This window comes from Anolis sagrei, chromosome 1 (genome assembly GCF_037176765.1).
Source record: "Anolis sagrei isolate rAnoSag1 chromosome 1, rAnoSag1.mat, whole genome shotgun sequence".
Lineage (NCBI taxonomy): Eukaryota > Metazoa > Chordata > Lepidosauria > Squamata > Dactyloidae > Anolis > Anolis sagrei.
The window spans coordinates 82110401-82137697 of record NC_090021.1 but is presented as its reverse complement, the minus strand read 5'-3'; the positions used below and the strand labels follow the sequence as shown (position 1 = coordinate 82137697).

At 39.7% G+C, this 27297-nt stretch overlaps 1 long non-coding RNA gene across 1 annotated transcript; it reads left to right on the top strand.

The window, feature by feature from the left end:
• The first annotated feature begins 18869 nt into the window (after positions 1 to 18869).
• On the top strand, positions 18870 to 26987 carry LOC132762061 (uncharacterized). The gene is made up of 3 exons (XR_009630074.2): positions 18870 to 19006; positions 22918 to 23017; positions 25472 to 26987. It is a non-coding gene; the product is annotated as an uncharacterized lncRNA (long non-coding RNA).
• Positions 26988 to 27297: the final 310 nt, after the last annotated feature.

The window sequence follows — 27297 nt, the reverse complement described above, 5'->3', positions numbered from 1 at the left end:
AATGTTCAAAGCCAAGAAGACTGAGGTTTCTTTCCCCCTTCTCTTTCTGGGGTTGGTTACAAGTGTGTGAAGCATATGCTTTTATTTCAGGCCAATCCAAATGTTTTTACATCTCCCCTCTGCTCCCCCCCCCCTCCCCAAGGATGGCAAAATGTGACCAAATGGGTTTCTTCTTCTGCTAGGAAGTTCAGCGATTAGCCCTCAGTTAATCTGTAAACATTCACACTTCCTGTTAAAGACAGTTATAGAGAAGAGGAACTGCTCAATGTCATTCTGTGTTGGCATCTGCACACATGGGCCTCTGAGATACACAGGACGAAGACTTGCAGGCAAGCAAGACATCAAAAATGTCACTTGAATTAATGTGAGGGAAAGCCTGAATGTTTGAGGGTGTGAAGAGTTACCAAACCATTTCCCTCCCAATACAGTTGAACCTATAATTCACAAATTATAAATTGTAAATCCCAGGTCAGTGGCGGTAGCGATGTGTGCTTACGGTTTTCTTGGTCTCAAATGTTATTTGGGACAGCATGTTCTCCGTAGATTTTCTTTACAAAATAATGAACAGTTTTAATCATGTTGTGAAGAGAGAAAACAACATACCCATGGAAGGCTATGTAATGAGATAGGCCACAGAGGTACCAAGGAAATATCTCTGCGAGACCACGGGAATGTAATAATCCAGATTTATGTGACCCTCTTAACAAATCAGAAGATTTCCAGGTTACCATTTCTTTGTTTATGGGGAGAAGGAAATGAGCTATTTAATATGTGTTATAATTCACACAGCTATTTCTCACTCTCTGTGCTTCATTTCAATGAATTTGAACAACTTCTGAATTGTAGCCAAACACTATAAATGTATCTGATTCTGACTGCCAAAGTGTATTAGTGCTCAACACTGGAATTTGATTGCAAATTTGATCTGAATGATACTTCAGTAAGTGTAAAATAAGGATCCTGGTGTAGGACCAGATAAAAGTTTTATTGGAAAACCTTGCACCTCAAGACCTGGTATTAATGTTGGGATTCACCTAGCATTGTGATGGGGTCCCAGCAGGGGATGGGGAGAACCTGTTGCTCCATGCCCCACATTGCCTGACTTATTTTTGGCCCCATCCCACAGGAAGAAGCAGCCGCTGCCCGACTTGCCCCCATTGTTGCAAATACAACACAGGAAGCTTCCTGTGTTTCTGCCATGGTGGCATATGCCACTTCCTCTCCCCTTTTGCCCCAGTGGAAGAAGATGTATGTTGTATAATGGGCTCCATGGCAAAAGGGGAGAGGAACCAGTGTACAATGGGCAAATAAGCCTGTGTGAAAAGGTCTTTAGAGAGTTGGTCCTGCAGCAGTAGTGCAGTATGGTCATGGGCAATTGCTCACAGCTGAATATGATTGTCTTCCAGGAGTAGAGTCTTGTCTTTAGATCTATAAATGACTGTAAAGACCTATTCTGGGCCCACATGGTTTTTCACATTGAGGACACAGATTTCTAGATGGAAGGTGGTCATGACAAGGGTTTTATTGCCTATGGTTTGCTGCTCTTTGTCCCTATGCCCCCCCCCCCCCATTTCCCAGTAACATCTAGGCCCATAATTCTATCATAACTTTTTTTCTCCTGGATGACTTTTAACAGTTTTATCTGATGAAGAAGCCAATGAAGCTTCAAAAGCTGGCATGATTATTATTAATTTTTTTGCATTTTGGCTGGCCAACAAAAGTATCTCTGTTTTGTGGGTTTGGGATTTTGTTGCACTATGGCAATTTTAGACTTCACACTTAATAGTTTTACAGACTACCACCATTTTTAGTTAGTAATCCATTATTTCACTTTCTTCAAAATGGGGAAAATCGGTTCTGTCCGATTTGCAAATTTCCACAAACTTGTTTGAATAAATACTGGACTGGAGTGACTTCTACCTGGCTGTGTGGACTTTGGTCATGTTGATCTGGAGTATCCCACTCAGGGCATGTGTAGGTAGTCCCAGAGTCAAGGGGTGCATCTATTCTGTAGAGTTAATTAAGTTTGACAGCACTTTAACTGTCATGGCTCAATCCTATGGAATCCTAGGGTTTGTAGTTTGCTGAGGCACCACTTCTCTTTGGCAGAGAAGGCTTTCTAAACTACAATTCCCATGATTCAACAGAATTGAAACATAGCAGTGGAACATTAATTTTGCAATGCAGATGCTCCTGAAGACAAAATATGTGAAGCCCTTTGAACTCTGCATAAATACTATGTGTTGTTAATAGTGAATCATAGCAAAGACAATGAATAAGGAATAAACAAATCCTCATGTTTTCAAGAATACTGACAAATGCAGGGAAAATAAAAAGAATCATCCCCAAACAGGATAAGCTAAGAAAAAGAAACTTAAACCTCAAGACTTTTTAGAATGGCTGGAATGTATAGTTAATTTGAAAACATCTCTTCCGCTTTCTCACCCTTATTAACAATTTTCATGTAGGGCACATTCCAAACTTAAAGGTGTTTTCTACTGCTACAGATGCCCGAGCTCTTCTTCTCTGAGTCCAGGCAGTGATTTCCCTTTCTGTTTGGGCAGGGTAGGTTGGAAGGAAGAATTTAATCTGATGGGATCCTGTGATTCACTTACATGACATCTAGAACCCTAAGGCAAAATGATGCATTTAAAGGACAATTTAAAGTGATTGAAAAACTTTCTGTATTTGTTTTTCCAGGAAGAAGAAAAACATTAATCCTGTTATAGAAGTTGAACATACTTCATAATATATGTTATACTTCAGTATACCAATACACACAGTGTCCCACACACCAAGCACGATGCTGGCAAAAGTGGTAAAATATATACCTCATGAGTCAGCTGCCAAAACTTTTCTTATTCTACTTGTATCTTTTGCTTTTGTAATTTCCAAGACATACAGAAGATGTTCCAGACATGCTGTCTTTGACCTCATGGCAGAAGTCTTGTGTGATGTTGCTGCTGACAAATGGTACAGTGGGAAAGAGAATGCTTTTGGAAAAACAGGGTATTTGTTGGCATCCTGGAAAGTTTCTTCAAAGCTATTTTGGCTGAACACATGCTCCTGGAATTTGATAAACTTTCTCAGTAGAAATATTGATATCATCTTCAGTCTATATCAGTGGTTCTAAACCTTCCTAATCCTGTGACCCCTTAATACAGCTCCTCATGTTGTGGTGACCCCCAACCATAACATTATTTTTTTGCTACTTCATAACTGTAATTTTGCTACTGTTATGAATTGTAATGTACACAACCGATATGCAGGTTGTATTTTCATTCACTATACCAAATTGGGCACAAATACCCAATACACTCAAATTTAAACACGGGTGGGGTTGAGAGAAGGGACTGTTTTTGTCATTTGGGAGTTGTAGTTGCTGGGATTTATAGTTTACCTACAATCAAACAGTATTCTGAACTCCACCAATGATGGAATTGAACCAACCTTGGCACACAGAACACCCATGACCAAAAGAAAATACTGGAAGGGTCTGGTGGGCATTGACCTTGACTTTGGGAGTTGTAGTTCATCTACACCTAGAGAACATTGTGGACTCAAACAATAATGGATCTGGAACAAACTTGGCACAAATACTCATGATGCCCAAATGTGAATACTGGTGGAGTTTGGGGAAAATAGACCTTGTCATTTGGGAATTGTAGTTGCTGGCATTTATAGTTCACTTACAATCAAAGAATATTCTGAACCCCACCAACGAGAGAATTGGGCTGAACTTCCCACACAGAACCCCCATGACCAAGAGAAAAAAATGTGTTTCCTGATGGTCTTTGGTGACACCTCTTACACTGCCTTACAACCTCCCCCCAGGGGTCCCGACTCCCAGGTTGAGAAACACTGGTCTATATCATATAGCATGGCTCTTGGACTACTGGTAGTAAGGTACTATGGAGTGTAACTATTTACACCAGCATAAAAATTTTCCTTAAGTCCCCAAATTTCTAGCAGTGCAGTAATTTAAAAATTAAACATTTAAGAAAAGTGACCAAGAAAACACAGAAAAGTAAGATTTCTAGATATTTATGATTGTTATCATCTTCCTCTCTGCAATACTAGACATTTGGGGACTGAAGGATTATTTTTTTCTGGGGAATAGAATTTTTAATTGGTGGCACTGGGTTCATTTTGCCTTTCTCTCTCCAGCTTAATAATCCAGCAGACCCTGACCTGGCCAGGCACAACAGCCATTTTTGGATGTTATTCCTTATGCAGTTAACAATTGTGAACAGAGGAGAGGAGCAAAGCTTTGCCTGTTGCCCCTCAACCCTGCCCATCTCAAAAGAAGCAAAAATTAGAGGGAGCACTGTGAATAACTGTAAACACAGGCTAACCCAGCACAAAGAATTCTAAGATGAGAGGGAGATGCCTCTGCTTGGGAGAGAGACATTTTTAAAAATTGTTTGACTCTGGACAGGAGAATCAGATGGTGAAATCTGGAGAAATCAGTGAAGAGAGTCAGGGCATGATGTTGAAAAATGAAAGAAAGCAGATCTTATAACACCTCCTTGTATTCTGTTCTGTGTTTTGGAACTCGCCACTGGAACTTGTCAAACCATCAATTATTGTGCAGGGTATAATAAACAAAGTTAAATATCTTTGGTAATGGTTTAATTCCAACCCTATTCAGCTTTCTTTACTCTAAAACAAAGGGTGGCCAGTGGCCATATCAAAGAAACAACTTTTACAGCAAGCTTATCCACAGATTTCCTAGAAGTCTGGGGCCCAAATCCAAGAAGAGATTTTATGGAGGACCGTACACCAAGGTGAAAGTGGCATGCTCCAAGGCTAGCAACTGTAGGGTCAACCTTGAAAAGACACTTGTCACACAAAGATTGTCTCCCACCTCATCACTTAGTACAGCATAAAGCTAGCAAATCAGTGTGATCAAGCTGATGGAATAAATAATATTTCCATTTATTTTGTCCTCTTAGTATTTTGAAATTCTAGTTTCCAAACTTCTTGCTGCGCCAAAGTGTTCATGCTCTGCAAATAATCAAACGTATTGCCAACAATTTTGATTCAAGTGACCATTAAGTGGAATGTGGTGCAATCAGAATTGGAGCCAGTTAACTCACCTAGTGCCAGTTTATGTGGATCAGTGTAGCAGCTGGACTGGCAGCAACTTTTGTCTTGCTGCATGTTTCCCAAGCTATTGATATGAATGAAGTGACACTGATTTTCCAAAGTGGAAACACAATGCTCTCTGGCAAAATAGTCTGTCTTATGTTTCCTTGGATCTGATAAATGTTAGCTCATTAGCCATGTTGTTCACAGCTTTACAACAGCTTGGAAATCACAAAAAGTGCAGCCTTTCTCAATCTATGTTGCTGTTGAAATACAGCAGCATAGCCATTACCATGGTATTTTAGGATGATGGCAACTGTAGTCCAGATATCTTCAAGAAACAAATGTTCAGGAAGACTGTGCTTTAATGTACAGGAGTATATTACAGGATTTCACTGGAGTAGTTGGAAGCATGGACCTCATTACTCCAAGTGTGGGGGCGGAGGGTGGGAGCAGAAATTGAAGGGTTTGTTCCCCCCCCCCCCCATTACATTACATTACATGGTATTCCATCTTGAAAGAAGATGGAAAATTTGCTCACTCCCATCACACAGGATCTGCCTCTGCCTGTTTCTAGTTAAACTATGCACTTCATTGCTCATCACACAGGTGGCCTGTTGTCTCCTCCCATTCCATCATCCATGGAGTGCCCATATCAGGGGTTTTTACATTTGTTTTTTAAATGGGCAATTGCAGAATTTACAATGTTCAAAATTATGCAGCTACAACAACTCTTTTTTTTTTTTAAAAAAAGGGAGAATAGAATTAGTTACTAGTCCTTTTCTATGTCCAAATAGTAATGGTGGCAGAAGTAGCACCGAGGGGCCTGAAAAGACCATCCACATGCATGCCCATATTGAAATGTCACAAACATCCTGAAAGTGGATGAATGCACTATTCCCCATCCCATGCATAAAACAAAAACAAAACCCTTGTTTCTAACCATTTCTAAATGCGGGGAGAAGAGTGGATCAGTTTTTGCCTTTCTTTTAAATCCACTCATTTCTACATGCAGTGGAGACAGAATTCCATAGGAAACCTACAAAACAGGTTGTGTGTCATTTGATGGGATCCATAGGATTTTGTTTTTGAAGTTTGTAGAAATGGAAGCTCCATCTGATGAGGTCCTTGGACAGAGAAGTAGCTACTGCCACAGGCAGGAAATGTTTTTTTTTAAAAAAGAAACAAGATGATTGAAGATTTTGTGGAGAATGCAAGCCATTTAATGCGCTACTAGAGTCCTCCAGTTGTTTACAGTGGCCATCTCACACCACACTTAGAGAAGATACTTTTATAATTTTTCATCTGATGATGTTACAGCACCAAAAGAAAAGCAAAGCATGATGGTAGTTTCTGAGTTTCCATACTCAGATTTATTTATTTATTTACAGCAATTTTATCCCGCCCATATAAGCCCGAAGGTGACTCAGGGCGGTGTACAAATTGGCAACAATTAGGTGCCATATATATAAATACATACATCATTTAAAAGCAGGAAAAGAACCACATCACAATAGATTAAAACCCATAAAAGCAATAAACAATAAATATTATAAAAACCATGTATTCTTGTTCAAATCCTCAGTCGTTCCATCGTCTTAGCCATTCCTGGTTCTTTTGAGTTTATCTGAACATGCTCCAAATGCTTGTTCAAAGAACCAGGTTTTCACTCTTTTTTGAAAGGTCGGGGGGAGTGGGCCGATCTAATATCCCTAGGCAGGGACTTCCACAGCTGAGGGGCCACCAGAGAGCAGGCCCTGTCTCTCATCCCCGCCAGACGTGCCTGTGAAGCAGGCAGGATGGAGAGCAGGGCCTCCTCAGATGATCTCAACTTCCTGGAAGGTTCATAGGGAGAGATGCGTTCGGATAGATGAGTTTTCTTTCTTCATTGAAATTGGAAAGCATTGTTTTTTTTTTTCTGTTACAGGTGTTCTTTCTCTCTCTCCTTCCTTCTGAATGAAGGCTGTATTTGTAGAATATATTCTGAAAAGGGTGTTATTGTTGTCAGATCTAATTTCCCCCCACTAATGGGACTAAAGGAAGCCTACAATATATTTAAAAGCAAGATGGAGTAAAACTATACAAAACGTACCTTAACACAGGTAGAAGTTTCTTGGTGTCTTTTTTTTTTTAAAAAAAATCACTGTCTACCAGTCATTCTGTCTATCAGTTAAAATAATATTATGTGTTGCATAATTCTTCTTGAAAGTTCACGGCATCATTCTAATTGAATGCAAGTGTATCTTAATATACTATTTCTTCCCAAATGTTATCAGAATTATGTGAAAAATCCATGCAAAACAAAGAAGAGGAATTGTAACAAGGACAACACAGAGGACTTTGGTTACTTTTAACAGTGTAAAAATTCCATTTCCCCTTTAACCATGGATTTTTTTTTGCCACCATCTTCCTTTATTTTGATATTCTGACAATCAGAAGCTAAAACATGTTAGTCACCCACTAATTTTGACTGGAGCCATAGCAACCATGACAAACACACTGAGCTATTCGTACAAAAGATAAGGACATGCATCCTGTTAAATAGCTTAGAACTTTTTGACCCCATTGTAGCTGGCATCTTTTATCTCTTCTATCTTCCTACATTTCCACAAAATAGTTTATTTGTGGTTCATCTTTTCCCTGAGAGCAACCACATTGCTTTATCTGTTCTAACAACCTTTCCTTGCTGCTGAATTTTTATATTATTCCTGCTCAAAACACAACTTAGAGGAATTTGTCACATACTTCAAGTTTATTTTTTATAAGTAAAACCATTTAAGTACATGCAAATGTAAACATTCCTTCTTGACCAACTTGGAGGATTATATTTTAAAACCCAGCCAGAAAGCCAAATATTTGTCAAGAATATGAAAAAGACAGACCCTCAAAACACCACAGTTCAATGACAAAATGGGACAGGCAAGTTAGACACTTCCCATCCGACATATTTTCAGCTGGAACTATGGATCTGATGTGCTTTAGGAGCTCAGAACACGATTGTTCACTCATGTTCAGAGCTCCCTCCTCATAGAACACTTCAACAACATTTCAAAGATGAGGGGCTATACATGACAGCCGAAAGTGCTTATATGTCATCTGTTGGGCTCCATGCCTCTCCGTACTTGAAAAACAGCAGAAGTGTCTTATGACAGGGAAATTTCTCCATGTGATGAGGTCCTAGGAATGTGATGAGGTCCTAGGAGGTCTCTGGAAGTTTGCTTTTGCCAGAGTCTACAGGGAAGTCTCTATTTAGTCCTCCTATTATTGCACTTTGAACTTCGTTTGTAGCAATTTAAGTAAACAGGACAAATGGGAAAGGCAGAAGGAGGAGAAAGTAATTAAGATATTTTAAAAGCAGCTGGAAATTTGGGATGGCAGGGAATTAATTGGGCCTTTCCCATTTGTTCTGTTTACTTAAATTGCTACAAACTGAGTTCAAAGTGCAAGAGTAGGAGGACTTAATAGAGTCTTTGTCAAATTGGGACAATTGGCGGGCATGCAGGAGTACATTCTGCTTTCTATCTCCCAACTTCTTCCATTTTTTTCTTCAGAGGAGCCCTATGAGAATTAGGTTTTTAAAAATTATGACTAGCCTCAAATTATGCAAAGACCTTTGGATGTGTAATCCAAAATTCTCCTGTGAGTCTAAGCAATACATGACACCAGTGGTGTGATGTAGATTTTAGTAGAAATGCTGTATTTTTATCCTTGCAACATGATCTTGAGGTTTTAAGTACTCATTATGCTCATTACAAAAATGTTATGTACCCACTGAACTGGTCTTCTCAAATCAGCAAATATTTTGATAGACTAACCTTTAAAAATGTCAACATTCTATTCTTACAGTACTTCGATGACTACAGTTGAGAAAAATGTAAGTCTAAATTGCTAACAACATGCAGCTCATTGTGGAATTTAAATCAAAACTCATCCTCTCACCTACTTCTCAGGTCAAGTTAATGGCCTAGCTATATGGTTCCCTGGTTGTATGAGCAGATTTAGTTTCTCATTTGGCTCAGCAAGTATTAATTATGCATTTATTGAGTTAACCCCACTATATATTATCTCCAATACTAACTCCAATACTAAAGGTGATATGGTTCTGCTGAGCATCAGGGTACGCCTCCATCTTGTGTGCTTCCCAGCAACATGAGACTGGCTGTAGTGAGAACAGAATGATGTAATAGATAAGCCTTTAGTACAGTGTTTCTCAACCTTCCTAATGCAGTGGCCCCTTAATACAGTTCCTCAAGTTGTGGTGACCCCCAACCATAACATTATTTTGTTGCTACTTCATAACTGTAATTTTGCTACTGTTATGAATTGTTATGTAAATATCTGATAGGCAGGATGTATTTTCAGTTAATGGACCAAATTTGGCACAAATACCCAATATGCCCACATTTGAATACTGGTGGGGTTGGGGGGTGATTGATTTTGTCATTTGGGAGTTGTAGTTGCTGGGAGTTGTAGTTCACCTACAATCAAAGAGCATTCTGAACTCCACCAATGATGAAATTGAAACAACTTTGACTCACAGAACTCCCATGAACAATAGAAAATACTGGAAGGGTTTGGTGGGCACCGACCTTGAGTTTTGGAGTTGTAGTTCAGCTACATCCAGAGAACCCTGTGGAATCAAACAATGATGGATCTGGACCAAGCTTGGCACGAATATTCAATATTCCCAAATGTGAACACTGGTGGAATTTGGAGAAAACAGACCTTGACATTTGGAAGTTACAGTTGCTGGGATTTATAGTTCACCTACAATCAAAGAGCATTCTGAACCCCACCAATGACAGAACTGGGCCAAACTTCCCACACAGAACCCCCATAACCAACAGAAAATACTGTATTTTCTGATGGTCTTTGCAATCCCTCTGACACCCTCTCACGACCTGCTCAGGGGTTGAGAAACGCTGTTTTAGTATGATACAACATAGGTCTTCTTTTGTGCCATGTGTTCATGTGGATTAGGGTAAGAACCAGTGCTGTTAATCAGACAGGTGAAAGGCTCATGAAAGCAGTGTGAACAATAGTGACCAATACTTGCAATTGGAGGCATCACCCATGACATCTGCTGCTATCCAACTGACTGGCCAATTAATCTGGGACCAGCCCTTAACTCATGGCAGCAGTGAAATGGAGTATAGCTGGGCTAAGACCACTTTGGCCCTGCTCAACTTTCCTATTCACATTGTTGTTGATGCTTCCAGAAGTCTACAGAACTCCATGTTTACATCAGCAGAGGTGCCCATGGTACCAGGAAAAGGAAGTTAACATAGACTTCCTACAAGGACCAGGAGCTCTCATGGAGGCCTGCAGTCATTGGGAGCCCTATCAGTGGCAATACTGGGCTGTTCCATGCCTTTTGCCCTGTGCTGATAATCGAAGGGGGAAGGGGATGGTGGTGGCAGCCAGTATGGATGGTGGACCAGTTTGCAACATGGTTCAGGAAATATGATTATGTCAGTTTATTTCAACACTTTTAGGGCCCATCTACACTGACCATTTAATTCAATTTCAAGATGGCTTGAAACCATGGTGGTCACAAAATGCATGCTGCCAATGTGTGAGGCAGTGCACAATTTTATTTATTTATTTATTTATTTATTTATTTATTTTATTTGGACTCATATGCCGCCACTCCCCTGGGGCTCGGAGCGGCTTACAAGAATGGCTAAAATCTAACAAAATTTAAAAGCAATTTAAAACAATTTAAAAACGGCAATATCAAACATTAAAAGCCTGTCGAAACAGGTATGTCTTACATGCCCTGCGGAAAGCTGGTAAGTCCCGCAAGGCACGGACTTCAGGTGGCAGAATATTCCAGAGTGATGGTGCCACTGCTGTGAAGGCTCTCCGTCTGGTTGCTGTTAGACGCAAGGTCTTGACACTGGGAATTTCCAATAGATCTTGGTCCTCAGAACAGAGGGATCTCTGGGGTTGATATGGGGTGAGGCGGTTCCTCAGATACATTGGCCCTAGACCATGCAAGACCTTAAAGGTGAGTACCATCACTTTGAAAGTGATCCAGTGCTCAATTGGTAACCAATGCATCTGTAGTAAGATTGGTGTTATGTGGCATCTCATTGGAATTCCCGCAAGAAGCTGAGCGGCTGCGTTTTGTACCAACTTGAGCTTCCGGATCACCGACAGAGGAAGGCCAATGTAGAGGGCATTACAGTAGTCCAGTCTTGAGATGACCGTGGCCTGGATCACTGTAGCTAGGTCGTCCCTGGACAGGTAGGGGGCCAGCCGTCTGGCCTGCCACAGATGAAAAAAGGCGGTTCTGCTAACAGCGGGTACCTGGGCCGTTAGGAATTCTGCACATTTTGTAAAGTCCCAGGAAAGTCCAAGTTACAAGATAAAAGGCACTGCAGAAGATCCCAGTATATCCCAGATCCAGGGTGAAAATTGGCTCCAAAAATGCAGAGTGCATTGTAGACACCCACTCCTGCTGAACTGCAGTAAAGAATCCAGAAAGGGGGCTGCTGAGAAATGTCCCAAGAACATGGCTGGGCAGCATGGGCTCATTGGCCCCTTGGGACAGGTAATTGATTACCAACATTTTAACTGTTGCTGTTCCTTTTTTATTTATTTATTTACTTTATTTATATACCACTTTTCTCAGCCCTCAGGTGACTCAAAGCAGTGAACAACATCAATACAAAACATCACGAGACAAATATCATCGAAAGAAATGGAAAGAAAACCTTGCACAGCAGTTTGAAGCCACATTCCACGTTCAATGTAATCGTCATCCTGGTTTCAAATCATTTCTAGGCATGACAATCTATTCACCTGTGCAGTGAAACGAGTTCATTCCAAACTTGTTCTAAGCTACATTAAAATGTCAGTATAGATGTACCCTGAGTGTATAAGTTTATATGTATGGGACTGCAATCTGTCTGTCCTTTTTCCTTTTAAACACCAGCAGTTAAAACTTTAGTCATCATAGTCTCTTTGCTTAAGAACCCTTTGCTGACTGCCTTATATATCTAAGCAAAAAAACAAAAAAGCAGACTGAATTTCAATAACCTTTTACAAGAGAGGCTTGGGTCCAATTTCTGTGAGACATGAATTTGACTGGCCTTCTGTAACCAACCAGCAGGGTGGGTAGAAGGTTTGAAAGAACAGTCAAATCTAGCTGTGCTATAGCATTAAAGTGGAACATAAACAATCTTTAGAGTTTTGTTTCATATCCATAAGACAGAAGAAATGTTAATAGATGACTTTTTTAAAAAAAAATCCCGGCACTGTATATCCCACTGTGCTGTTCTCTTTTACTTCACAGGGACCTTCATGAAACCAATAGGGAGAGAAATACATTTTAAGATGTAGAAATGTTTAGAAAGAAAGAAAAAGTACACTATGAACACAGTAGAAGATCTTCAAGGTAAGATTTCTGGGCAAGCAATGGTGCTTACTTAAAGCAGAAAATAAAGATACTGCAGTAGAAAAGAAGCAATCACCTGGAGAGAGGGAGGGAGAGAGTACTAAGACTTGATTACTATGAGTTTTCTGGGCTGTATGTCCATGTTCCAGAAGCATATTCTCCTGATGTTTCTCCCACATCTATGGCAGGCAGCCCCAGAGGTTGTGAGGTTTGTTGGAAACTAGGCAAGTGAGGTTTGCATACACACACACACACTCCCTCCCTCCCTCTCTCCAGAGTCTGTTTGAGGCAAGTGTGAAGCCTGGCTTGTTGCTGCCTTTGGGATCCTTTGTTGGGAGGATTTATTCTTGTCTGAAATTCCCCTGGTTTTTTAGTGCCGCTCTTTATTTACTGTCCTGATTTTAGAGTTTTAAATACTGGTAGCTAGATTTTGTTCATTACTTAAGTTAAACAGTACTAAGACTGTTTATCTCAACAGGACTTTCACTAGGGATGCACAGTTGTTGGAATTATGCTTTTGAGCAGGGGTCCACAAACTTTTAAACAGAGGGCCAGGTCACAGTTCCTCAAACTGTTGGAGGGCCGGATTATAATTTGAAAAAAACATGAATGAATTCCTATGCATACCACATATCTTATTTGTAGTGCAAAAATCACTTAAAAACAATACAATAATTAAAATGAAGAACAATTTAACAAATATAAACTTATTAGTATCTCAATGGGAAGTGTGGGCCTGCTTTTGGCTCATGAGATAGGATTATTGTCATTGTTGTGTGCTTTCAAGTCATTTCAGACTGAGTGAGGGCCGGGTAAATGACCTTGGAGGGCCGCATCCGGCCCCCGGGCCTTAGTTTGAGGACCCCTGCTTTTGAGTATATTGTCAGATTGGTGCATCATTCTTACTAATTTTTATTTTGATTTGCAGAATACTCTTCAAAATCCTAGGCATTTGTGAATATTTTTTTACCAAATGAACAGTGTTGTGCACATTTTAGAAATCTTTGCATTCCACCACACATACTAAGATAAAGCACCACTGTGCTAGTGTTCCCAGATGTGTGCATTTTTGTGTGCATTTTAAAATTTACACCTGTGGGTCCAAAATCCAGCTACTCATCAGAATGTATCATTGCTTATAAACCACCTTCATTATTGTTTTATGAAAAAAATGTTGCTTTGAAAGACTACAGTCTTGGAAGCTATATGATATATACATAGCAGGTACACCAAAAGAATCAGTGTGGAATAGTGTTTAACTGTTGGACCACAACTCTGGAGACCAAGGTTCAATTCTCCAGTAGGTGACTTTGAGAGAGCCATACACTCTCAATTCTAGAAAACCACTTGATATGTATTGCCAGAAACAACAGCAATACATACCATAGGATATGTCATTTAAACGTTCATTATAGATGAACTAGCCTATTACCCTTTTCCATAAAAACACACAACCATTCTTGATTACATCTCATGGAATACCCAGTATGACTTCGCTTATTATTTCTTGTCTCCTAGAGCTCAATATTTTTCTGCATCCTCCATGTTCGACACTGATAAGCTTAAAAAGCATATACTAAGATAAAGTGCCACTGTGCTGGTGTTTCCAGATGTGTGCATTTTTGTGTGCATTTTAAAATATGCACCGGTGGGTCCAAAATCCAGCCACTCATCATAATGTGCAATTGCTTATAAACTGTCTTCTTTGTTATTGCCTTCAACCGCATATTAAAAACATTATTAGAAAACAGACGTTATAAAGCCAGATCTTGCTAAATTGTCATTTCAAAGAAGGCAGCTCCCATCTCAAATGACCAAGCAGGAATTCCACAGAACTGAACAAAAAAGGGAGGAAAAGGAGAAAGAAATTGAATTCCATTCTCTGTACATATATCTATGCCTTCAGGTATGCCAGTTTCAAAGGTAAGTAAAGCTGCAAACCCTGTTTGATTAAGGGGCATTACCTGACAAAATGTTGGCACATAAAGTAGTAATGTTTATACAAGATGGAAAGCATATCCTGTGACTAGCTCTAAGTTTGTGATTTCTTTTGAAGCCAACTGACTTTATTGCATGTATATAATGTGGAATGATGGTTGCCCCTAAAGCTGCACTCTGAACAAAGCGACTTGTAAATTGCTTGTGACATGGGGTACTAATTTATACATAGTTCAAGGAAATTTATTTAAGAAATTAATTTTTTGGCCATCCACACACCAGCCAATGTATCAAATTTTGCAACCTGTCTTTGGACTGGGTTGTTGTAGGTTTTTTCGGGTTATATGGCCATGGTCTAGAGGCATTCTCTCCTGACGTTTCGCCTGCATCTATGGCAAGCATCCTCAGAGGTAGTGAGGACTGATGCTCAGTCATTAAGGGGAATGCAGGATTGAAACAACACACATAGCACAGGAAAATGATTGTACTTTGGTAAAACTATGTAACATGATTTTTGTCCCTGGGTTATAAATGTCATTTCCTAATTGGTTCTATCATAAAAATATGGAAAAAGTTTATTAAATTGCAAAAAAATGTTTTTGCATGACATCCTGCAACCCATTTTGCTATAGTTTTTCAATATACTCTGATAGAGTCTCAACCAATTCACCATACTTAGTGGCAGCCACAAAAACCAAGTTTCTGGAGTATAACAAGTACTTTCAAAGTAAGTACCATACAATTAAAAAAGAATTAGCACTTTGAAACCTGAAACTGATTTTTTTTCAATTTTTTTCAATCAGGGCCCACTAATCAAGGTTTGCACCATTTACACTTTCCTCAAACAGATGAGAGTTCTTTCTCCCATCCTGGACATTTCACAGATATATAAGCATCACTTGCCTAATTTCCAACAGACCTTACAACCTCTGAGGATGCCTGCCATAGATGTGGGTGAAACGTCAGGAAAGAATGCTTCGGGAACATACAGTCCAGAAAACTCACAGCAATTTTTCAAATTTCATTACATACCAGTGATTCTGGCCATGAAAACCTATGATGACCAATAAATGTTCATGTGGCATTTATATTTTTAAAAAAGAGTATGGCAAAATGAGAGTGAATGAACAAGAGACTAGCTTGCTCACAAGTCTGTCATGAAACTTGCAAGCCAAGCTCATGCCTGAGGCATGAAGAAACAGCTGGGGTGAAAAAAAAAAGCTCTCTCAATAGTGTATCTGTCTCCAGCCTACAATTGGGAGACTTTATGTGTTTTTAACATCTGCATTTGACTTACTGATCTTCAAGAACTGCTGAGGTTATGGTGAAATAATGCAGGGGTAAGTAGTATTCCTAGACAGTATTATTTTACTCAACCTTTTTTCCACCAGCATCTATTTTCTTATCCTAGGGAAAAGGAATGAAATAAGAAGGCAACTTAAGAACACTCCCTTTTCCTCTTGGCATGTTTCCCCTTCCTTTTTTGGCCTATACTCTGTCCAGGTGCTGGAGTGGGGGGGGGACACCAGAATTTGCTGACATTTAGTCTGAAACGGTTTAAAATCTGAAGTGAAGAGGGAAATTGGAACCTGGTATTGGCAAGAATTGGAAGACGATATCAAAGTGGGGAGTTTCTATGCACAAAAGGGTGTGTGTCCATTTGGGGTGTAGCTCTGAACCTTTGATGCAGGACAATCTGGTTGTCACATGAGAATGTTGTATCCTTGCCTCAGGAACCACATCTATAGTTAAATTCCTCTAGTAGGAAAAATATCCCTGTCACAGAGATTCCACTCCCTCATTTTACCACTTCTCTAGGGTGCCTTTCATTCATTCAGTCGTCTCTGACTCTTCGTGACCTCATGGACCAGCCCACGCCAGAGCTCCCTGTCGGCCATCACCACCCCCAGCTCCTTCAAGGTCAGTCCAGTCACTTCAAGGATGCCATCCATCCATCTTGCCCTTGGTTGGCCCCTCTTCCTTTGCAGTAATCTTTGCACCTAGAAATACAAAGTCTGTCACAGCCTCCATATTTTCTCCCTCTATTTTACAGTTGTCAATCATTCTTGTTGCTATAATCTTGTTTGTTTTTTTTATGTTTAGCTGCAACCCGGCTTTTGCGCTTTCTTCTTTCACCTTGATTAGAAGGCTCCTCTAGGGTACCTGCTAGAAAAGAAGTATGCACATGGACTCTCTTAGATATGAGAGGTGGGGGCTGGAAAGAGTTTCAGATAGATGGAGCTACTCCAATGTGATCTGATCAACTATGCTTTTACAGATGTTTAGCCTCTCTGCCCACAGTGACTACCACTGGTATTTTGCACTTTGTTTGTATACTAAAGTTGTTTTCCTAAGCTGTTATGGGCTGGAATCCAGTGAGTATCATACACCTGTATAAGTTCCCTTACATATGGTCATACTTTTTGGACATTTCGCAGTTGACAGATTTAATCCATGGTTGTATGTATAGTAAGATTTTTAGAAGATTTCACATAGATTTAATCCCATTGTTTGTTTCAACTGGAACAGAACCATTGAATCAGTTACATTTACCTATGTGTTACTTATGATTCAACAATAGATTCTATGGATCTTCTCTGAGTGGGACTGACTAGAATCTCAGCTATTCTAGCCATGCTGTTGTATATTTGTGGATAGTACATAATTGTTACTGCTTTCAATATAGCATTTTATTCACTGTGGTTGCAAAAGATCCATTGTGCATACCTCATCGCACAAGGAGATAATAAGTTCACATGTTGGCAGATATATAACCAGTTGCATGGTGTTGGTACTCACCATAAGAGTTATGTAGTGTAATTACTGTGTAACTATGGGCATTTCGGTTCTACTACGCAAGCAAGATGTAGGTTCTCAGTCACTGATTTCCCTGCCTTTGCAGAGCAGCTGGCTAAGGTTCCTTCCACACAGCTGTATAAAATCCACATTGAACTCACATAATCCACTTAAAAGAAGATATTGTAGATTATCTGCTTTGATATTCTGGGTTATATGGATGTGGGACCAATGGCAAGATGGATGGATGGTATCCTTGAAGTGACTCTCTTGACTTTGAAGGAGCTGGGGATCGTCATGCCCAATAGGGAGCTCTAGCATAGGCTGTTCAATGGGGTCACAAAAAGTTGGAAGTGACTGAATTACTAAACAACAACAACAACAATGGCTGTGTGGAAGGACCTGTAGACAAAAGGTGAAATAACATTTTAGCCATCTTGCTCTAGAATGGGATGTTTTAATCACCTAGAGATACATTGCAACAGAAATTTTACAGAAGTAGATCTAGGTGTTCTATGGCATTGTCCCTGCACAACTGCAAACAATGTTCTCAAATGTTAACAGTTTTTTTTAAAGTCAAAATGAATGTGATGTGATTTGTATCCCAAAACAATTTAAGAAATTGGTGCAAAATATGCTCCATGCCATTTTGGGGCAAACCATGATGCAACAAAGTAGAAGGAAAGAGCTTTAGTTTTCAATCGATTCATGCCATTGGGAGAAAATGGACATCTCTTCCACGGGTGGTTGTGTGGCACTAACATTAAATGAGGTCACAAATTATGCTGGGTGCATGAAACTTATTTTTTTTATCAGTGGCAGTGCTGACTTCAATGTTAACAGGGTTATAAATTTACTCCAGATTTTAGTTTGATTTTAATAGATCTATCCAGACCACTAAACCCCATTCCCAGACAAACAAAAATGATCCAATGTGTATTTCCAACTGGTTTATAATATCAAATGCATTCAAGCCCAAGTGAGTAGCCATCATTGCTCTCATCCCCTCTCCCAGCCATGGCTCTGTGTGATTTTGATATGTAAAATTTCAATAGGTACAACCTTTTCCAGTGACAGTGACAGAAAAGCTCTACCGGTTAATTGTGGTAGCAGAGTGTTAGGAGGCATTACATTGCCTCTTACAGGAAAAGGATGGCAAGATTAGTGTTAATCAAAGTGTATAAAGAGTTGAGAAACTACTTTGGACAAGTAGATCTTGGTACGGGCAGATTCACTGCATTTTAAAGATTTGTGTATTGAATTTTTCTCATGGTGCTCTTCAGGTTTTTAAATGAATTTACTTACTAAAGATACACACACCATACCAAAATTCCTTTAAAGATAGTGTGGGGGAATCTTATTTCAGTGCATATTTTCCAGTGACATAACCTTCCTTTGAACCTTTTTGCATATAAACCATCACGTCATTCCTCAAGGGCAGTTGGGGGGTGGGGATTACAGGGGAAGAAATATACGTGTGCGTGCCTTTCCACCATGAAGTTGCTAACATAATTCAGGCAGACTTCCTGGGTGTTTCATTCTTAGGCTGATTTACATTCTTTCCCAGTGAGTGAATGTGATAAGCACAAATGTCTATTTATAAGCCAAGAGCGGGTAAGACTTACTTAATGATGCAGCACTTAATTTAAAAATCTAGAATGCTGGGCTTAGATATTTGGATTTCTTCCATCCTAACTGTGTCCTACTGTCTGTTCTTCCTGAGGCCTGTCTTGAGGCTTGGCCTGAGGAAACAAAACAACACCCACCACAGCATGGGAGAAAGTGAGTCAGATGGAGCTTTTTTTAAAGGGAGACACATTGTTTCTTTGGAAGAATGTTATGGAGTAAGGGCAGAACATTTTGATGGCATCAGAATACTCCATGAGCCTCATTAAAGATTTGTTACATGATCTGGGATAGTCTCGTGTTTTGGGGAAGTACTGCAGTTTTTAAATTAAAACAATGAACGTCAGAAAAAGAGCTCAGACCTCATTAAATTTGCCTAGCTTTACAATGCTCTAAGATCAGAGCTATACATTATGTTAAATATGCCTTCACTTTCATTGGGGTAGTGAAAAACTGTGAATAAAAACAATGCCTTTGTTTTTAACTAGAGAGAATATTTTTCTAGGAATTTCTAGGCCTTGTGACACAACTCTGTAGTTGACCTCCACTGGAAAATAACCATAGAATCATACTGGAAGACCTAGGGAATTTACCATAGAGTCATACTGGAGGAACTAGGGAGATCAAATCCTTGAATAATCAAGTCCACAAAAGTAAAAAACACAAATGTGGCTCTATCAGATTTGTAACTACATTTTAAAATTTAAGAATCAATCTTAGGTGAGGATGACCAGGGGAGCATTTTCACAGGGGAGCATTTGCACAGCTAAAGCTTGTGCGCCAGCTGCGCCTGTACCTTGGGAAGTCTGACTTGGCCACGGTAGTCCACGCTCTGGTTACATCCCGTTTAGACTACTGCAACGCTCTCTACGTGGGGTTGCCTTTGAAGACGGCTCGGAAGCTCCAACTAGTCCAACGCTCGGCAGCCATGATTTTAACAGGAGCGGAGTGCAGGGAGCATACAACCCCCCTGTTGTGCCAACTCCACTGGCTACCGATTTGCTACCAGGCTCAATTCAAAGTGCTGGCGTTGGCCTTTAAAGCCCTAAATGGTTCCGGCCCAAGCTACCTATCCGACCGCATCTCTGCCTATGAACCCACCAGGGCTTTGAGATCTTCCGGGGAGGCCCTGCTCTCGATCCCGCCTGCTTCTCAAGCACGTCTGGTGGGGACGAGAGATAGGGCCTTCTCGGTGGTGGCTCCTTGGCTGTGGAACGCCCTTCCTACCGACATTAGACTAGCACCATCTCTAATGGTATTCCGCAAAAAAGTGAAGACCTGGCTGTTTGAGCAGGCATTCGAATAATTAGTGCAATGATTTGTTAATGAACACTGGAATGGATCAATGGATGACGAATCTGGATCATGTTTTGACGATGAGACGATAGTGAATGGCTACTGTAGTAATCATTAATTGTTTATTGTTATTAACTGCGTAATGGATTAGGCTGTTAACTGTTTTTATACTGTACATTGAATTTCTGCTGTCTTTTATTGTTGTGAACCGCTGTGAGTCGCCTTCGGGCTGAGAACAGCAGTATATAAGCAAAGTAAATAAATAAATAAATAAATAATGATTTCTATCAGGACTAATATGTGTAGGAACAAGAGGTTTTAACTCTTTTAAACAGGCATGATCCAAATGACAGACTGTGCTGCAAACCACAATAGTAAATAGCACTCATCAGAGTCACCACCACTACCTGCAGTGCATCCAAGTCATAATGCTAATGAAATCCAGAAAGGCAGAACTAATATCAATACTTGACTTAGGTATTCTTAAGTCTTGGAATCTCAGTATTCAAAGGGAAAATGAGCAGTCTCTTTAGTAATTTTTGGGCTACTTATTAGGTACAGTCATGTATATGCAAAGATATACAGTCTGCATAGGAGAAAACATTGACATGCTAATGACTAGGCACGTTGCTTGCATTATATTCTACTTCTTTGTAATGCAGGTAAGAGATGTATTACATTATAGAATATGACAAGTCAGCTGTTAAACTTTCATCTTAAACCATATACAGAATAATAATAATAATACAAATACAACAGCCATCAGAGTGATCGTGTCTGCCGTGGACTCATCTTGTTGTGTTTCAAATAATCATAATTAATTAATTAAAAAGTTGATGACAGATCCCAAGTGTAGACTCTGCAAGGAAGCAGATGAAACAATAGATCACATCCTCAGCTGCTGCAAGAAGATTGTGCAGACAGACTACAGGCAGAGGCATGATACCATTGCTCAGATGATTCATTGGAACTTGTGTCACAAATACCATCTGCCTGTGACAAAGAACTGGTGGGTTCACAAGCATGAAAAGGTTACAGAAAATGAACATGTCAAACTACTCAGGGACTTCCAAATTCAGACTGACAGAGTTTTGGAACATGAAACCTCACAATTGTGTTATAATAATAAAATAACCAAGTATGAATAATCGATGTTGCAATCCCAGGCGACAGCAGGATTGAAGAAAAACAACTGGAGAAGCTGACACGACACAAGAATTTAAAGATTGAACTGCAGTATAGGTGGTTCCAGTGGTGATCGGCACACTGGGTGCAGTGCCGATCACCACTAGGACCACAATTTAAACAAAACTGGCACTGAGAAAATTACCATCTGTGAGCTGCATAAGGCCACCCTACTGGGATCTGCACACATTATTCGCTGATACCTCACACAGTCTTAGACACTTGGGAAGTGTCCAATGTGTGATCCAATACAACAGCCATCAGGGTGACCTTGTTTACCGTGTACTAATCTTTTTGTGTTTCAAATAACAATAACAACAACAACAACAACAACTTTATTCTCATATCCCGCTACCATCTCCCCAAAGGGACTTGGGGCAGCTTACACAAGGCACAAAGTGCCTTAAAACAGAGAATAAAATAAAACACAATATAAAATGCAACTAAATAAAACAAATAGGCATATAAAACAACAGTTAAAACTCAATTAAAATGGTGTTCATCTGGTGGTAAGCTAATGTAAACATGACTGGTTTTTCTGTTTTGATGTGTTTTGGGCTTGGCCTCATATAAGCTGCTCCGAGTCCCTTGTGGAGATGGTGGCGGGGTATAAATAAAGTTTTATTATTGTTGTTATTGTTGTTGTTGTTGTTATTGTTATTATTATTATTATTATTATTATTATTGTTATTATATTGAAGCAAAGAAGGTAGAAAAATTAAGAAATGGGAAACAAAAAGCCCTATCTAACACTTCCTGCTCTGTTGTTGCTGTCATCTTCATAATTTAAAAAATCGATCTTTTTTTGTCTTGTATCTTCTGATTTCTAGCAGATTGACTTTTCAGAATCCTTTTGATATCACTTGGGATCCTGCTATTCTTGTCACTAACTCCCTTTATTAATTTTGCCATACCTTCTGAAACTATCTGGAAGCTCTGGGGGGACAAAGGAACAAATATATGTGAATAACAAAGCAATATGGGAAAGAGCACTGAAAAACAAAATCTTGCAGTAATGCTACATCGGAAACAAGAATTTGACCAATATTCTATAACAGGACTCCAAAATGATATTCTGTTACACTGACACACCTTCTGCAGTGAAGTCAGTGTCGAGGTATTTTGAAAATCCTTTCTGTAATCCATGCAAGTGACGGTGACATGTGAGTGTGTCTCTCTGTGTGAAAGAACCCATCCTACTCATGCCTTTCAGACTTCCTTTGTTTTATAAACCAAGTTTGAAGAAAGACACAGTGATCTCACCAAGAGGTTACAAAATCACATATTTCAATTAAGGCATTATGTGAAACAGAACAGCCAAAGGGATATGATGCAAAGGCTTACAAAGGAACATCTGTAAAGGGGGAGGGCAAATGCTCTCATGTGAAGAGGATCATAGGAGTTTTTAGTCTATAAGCTTTCAAAATACATTAATAAAAATCAGCTCTAGCCAATGTTCACAAGGAAAGCAGATGCTATGTCCTTAACTTACCCTTGCAGGATAATCAAGTACAGAAATCCCAAAACTGCTTCTGCTATAGTCACAACAACAGAATCATGTCACTGGTTTGTTTTTGCCTTTTCAGGAGTGGCATGTGACCTTCACCTTGGCTTCAAGGATGGAAACAGTGCCAACTAAGGACCAAGGACCAAAAGACAAGTGTGGTGAACACATCACTCTGAGCTGTAAGAATCTCCTAAAAACTGTAAATAGTAGCCATAGTGATCAGGGACAGTGTGAATGGAAGGGATTTTAATCCTTGGGCTTTGTGCTGAAGTTCTGATAAATGTCACCCCACCCCACCCTAATTGCTATTTGGCATGAAAGGGTGGAGAGAGAATTCCTTGTGCTGTCAAATAAAAATCTAGGGAATCAATCGCATTAGGTTTAATGGGACTTATAAAAAAACTACATAAGATTATCGTTCATCACAAATTAAAAACAGAATAATTAAACAATGGCATTATTCTAACAAACGGTTAGTATTTTTCATAAATATGTTTATTAATTTTTCAATGTACATTAAAATAGAGTACTGCATCTAATAAAAAAGAGGAAAGGGTGAAGGGGGGAAGGGGGGGGAGGATGGTGGGTTGGGAAAGGGGGTAGCCATTCACTTCCTAGCATGCATAACACTTTCTTGACCTGACTCATTCTGAAGGGTTGGGAAAAGGAGGTGGAGAAGGGTGGGGAGTGAAAAAGGGTCTTTAGAAAAGGTGCTTCCTGGAGTACCAGAGCTGTCAGTCTTGTCTTCTTTCCAAGGTTTCGCCTTGTATATACATATATTTGTATTATTTATACTTTGTTCTGATTTTTGATCTTCTGATTAACGCTTCCAGCGCTCATAGTTCCCTTATTCTCTTTTCGAGGTAGTTTAGGAAACTGCTCCAGTCCGTAGTCTTGGTCTTGGTGTTGCTTACTGTTATTCTTTGCGTCAGTAGATCCATGTTCATGATGTCATAGATCTTTAGTGTCCACTGTTCTATAGTTGGAACTTCTCTGGATTTCCAATATTGGGCCCACTTGATCCTGGTGGCTGTAGAAAGGTAAAATAAAATCTTACTCTCATTTATGTCTAAATCAAAATCTATCCCAACAGATAATATTCTATTTTTGGGTGGAATGTCTTACAGAGGATTTTTCCGACTTCTTTATGTATTTGGAGCCAGTAGGTTTTAGCCATCTTGCATCCCCACCACATGTGTTTGAAATCCCCAACTGCTCTTCTACACTTCCAACATCTCCCATCTGTTTTACCTTTATTAAATTTCGATAGCTGGTCTGGGGTAAGGTACCATCTGAAAAATACCTTATACAAGTTTTCCCTAAATTCTGTTGAGTATACGAGTTTTAATTTTTTTGACCAGATTTCTTCCCATTCCGATAGATTGATTGGACGGCCGATGTCTCTTGCCCATCTTGTCATATTCTCCTTCACCTGTTCTCTTTCAGTTTCCCACAGGAGCAGTTGCTGATAGATTTTTCTTATGTGTTTCCCTTCGGAATTTATTAGTTTGATCCAGAAGGATTTTTCTTCCTCGAAGCCTATTTTTTTGTCTTTCTCGTAGCTCTCCTTAATTTGATAGTATTGGTACCATGAGATCGTGGTATCATAGATGCTAAGTTCCTCTTGTGTTAGTATTTTTCAGATCAAAACATGGCATTATGATGACAATGAATGCTCAGCAATGAATGCAAACTCAGGAACATTGGTGTAAGTCTTTGTGGTGACACATTATTTACAGAAAATAGGAGGTCATATTTTCCTGCAGCAGCAGCCTTTGAACTAGGGATCAGAAACCTAAAGCCTTGGGGTTAAATCTAGTCTGCTTGGGATCCTCCTTGGAGTTCTCTATAGGGCCATGTCTCCTTTTCTGTGGCAAATTCTCCAACATTGTACAGATTAAAACCCAGACACATGATATCGGAGTGTATATTGGGGTGTGGTGAAGATGGGAAATTAATGAGAAAGAATAAGCAAGCTAGGAAAGGCTGCAACAAGTTGTTTTTTGCCTGCGCTGAATGGGAAGGGGAAGAGTTTGCCTCTCCTCTTCTTTTCATCCTGCTTTTGAAGTCTGAACTTAGCAGCATTGAAGTACACTGCAGAAAAAAGGGGCAGTGGGAAGAGCAGTGTAAAAATAGTATGGCATAGGATTAACTGAAACATCCTGCCATTTGGAGCTTATTATATATATGTGTGTGTGTGTGTGTGTGTGGTGCCTTCAAGGTATCTATTGACTTATGAATTTCATGGGGTTTTCAAATGACCTTATCACATGGGGGAGCCCTGTGTTGCCCTGCGCCTTGCTCCAGTGTGCTGATGCTTAAACCGGGGAGAAGTGGAAAGGGTCCTGTGGAAAGGGTCCTGTGTTTGGAGCGAAGTGTCCCAGGACACTTCCACCCCAGTTGGGGGTGGGGCCTCTGCCAGAAGTCACACAAGATTGTGTGATGGCAAGCATGGGGCTCCGTCCCTGAAGCAGGTTAGAGGCATCCTAGGATGCCCGATTTGGTCAATGTGATGAGGCCCTTAAGCAATGAATACTCAAGGTGGGTTTTGCCAAGTCATACAATAAAACTAACTCTTCAAGAAGAAAGATTTTGTGTCAGAATTAATTTGTCCCTTTTCTCTTTTCTTCCAGTTTTCATGGGGAACAAATACTCCCATTCAATCAACAGCAACATGAGTTGGCCTTTCATAGCTCCAACTCCAGCAGGTGTAAGATTTCCATTGTTTCGAAATCCATGTGATCAGCTGGCGGATTTGAGAGATTTAAGACTGACACACGTACACATGAGAATGAATGAGAAGAAATGGAACACGTGCGTTAAAGAGCTTTACTGGAAGAATAAGCCAGGATAAACTTATCACTGCTGGGCCTTAATGTTCTTTTCTGCCTCAAAGTGATATTAACACTTCCAGAGAATGAACGTAATGGGTAATTGAAAGCATTCTTGTTTATGAGTTAGCTGCTTAATTTCCATGAATGGCAACAAAAGATTAGTGCAACCACAAAGCATTCTCAAAAGGCAAAATGACCTTTCTGTGGTAAGTTGGGGACCATCTGTGTTTTAATTAAAACCCTGAAGAGATTCTGGCAAGGTTAATAATGTAACCCAATAAATCCAGTAGCCTAAGAAAAATGTTCCAAAGAGTTGTAACTCAAGAGAGGTTTTTTTTTGTGACCAATTCAATATTATAAAAAGTGGTCGCTGTGGAACAATGCAATTGCTAGCATTCTAACTCTATGAAGTAATTAATGCACAGGAGGTAAGTCTGAAAAATATGGAGTATGAGCTGACCTTAAAATGTATCTTGTTGAGGAGCCTTCAGAATACAGTAGGCCCTCAATATGCATTGGCTTTGGTTTCAAGACCCCTGTGGATACCAAAATCCATGGATATTCCATTCCCATTGCATACACTGGCTTCACAAAATAACATTTTGTATATAAAATGGCAAATAAATGAGTATTGGATAGATCCTGAGAATCTGTGAAATGACAGAAAGCTACAGCAGGGTATGCCTATTGCCTACACATCTGTGCAGTGAACAATACCTGGAAAATCAGTCAGCTTTTGGGATTTTAAAAAATATTTGTGAGCTGTGGTTGGTTGAATCCATGTGCCCAGAACCTGTGGATACAGAAGCCAAACTATAATACCCATTTATGACTTTGAGTGCACTCTTTTGATTTATGCTTACTTGATTTTTAAGCATATATATGTCACCTTGTTTCACAAAGGAACTACAGGAAGATCCTATAAAACAGCGAGTTGATCTAGATCTATGACCCTTCTATTTTCACCACCATCTTCTTTCAAATTCTGGCTTCATGCAGTTACTGGAATTACTCCTTAATAGCTTTTATTAAAACTACTGGCTGGTTTACAAAAAGTGAGTGAAAATGGAGTGAGCATCAACCCACCAATGTCCAAAGTGTGTAAATATGGCTTTGAGGTAGGTATCCGCTACTCAGCAGGGGCTCAACTCTGCATGTGATGGAATTGAAAACAGACAATTGTTTATGCTTATTGTGTGCTGTAACTTAACAGAAATTCTGAGTGAGTTATTGATTGAAAGTGTAAGTCATATGGGTTGTTGTAGGTTTTTCCGGGCTATATGGCCATGTTCTGGAGGCAATTTTTCTCCTGACTTTTTGCCTGCATCTATGGCAAGCATCCTCAGAGGTAGTGAGGACCTCACTACCTCTGAGGATGCTTGCCATAGATGCAGGCAAAACGTCAGGAGAAAAATTGCCTCCAGAACATGGCCATATAGCCCGGAAAAACCTACAACAACCCAGTGATTCCGGCCATGAAAGCCTTCGAGAATACATGTAAGTCATATGTCAATAAATGATTATTCCGAATAAAGTAAAGAGATAGTTGTTATTTTTCCTTTGGCCAAACATAATCTCAGGGAACCTATAGTTTCTAGATTTACTGTGAATATTTGAACTTTCTA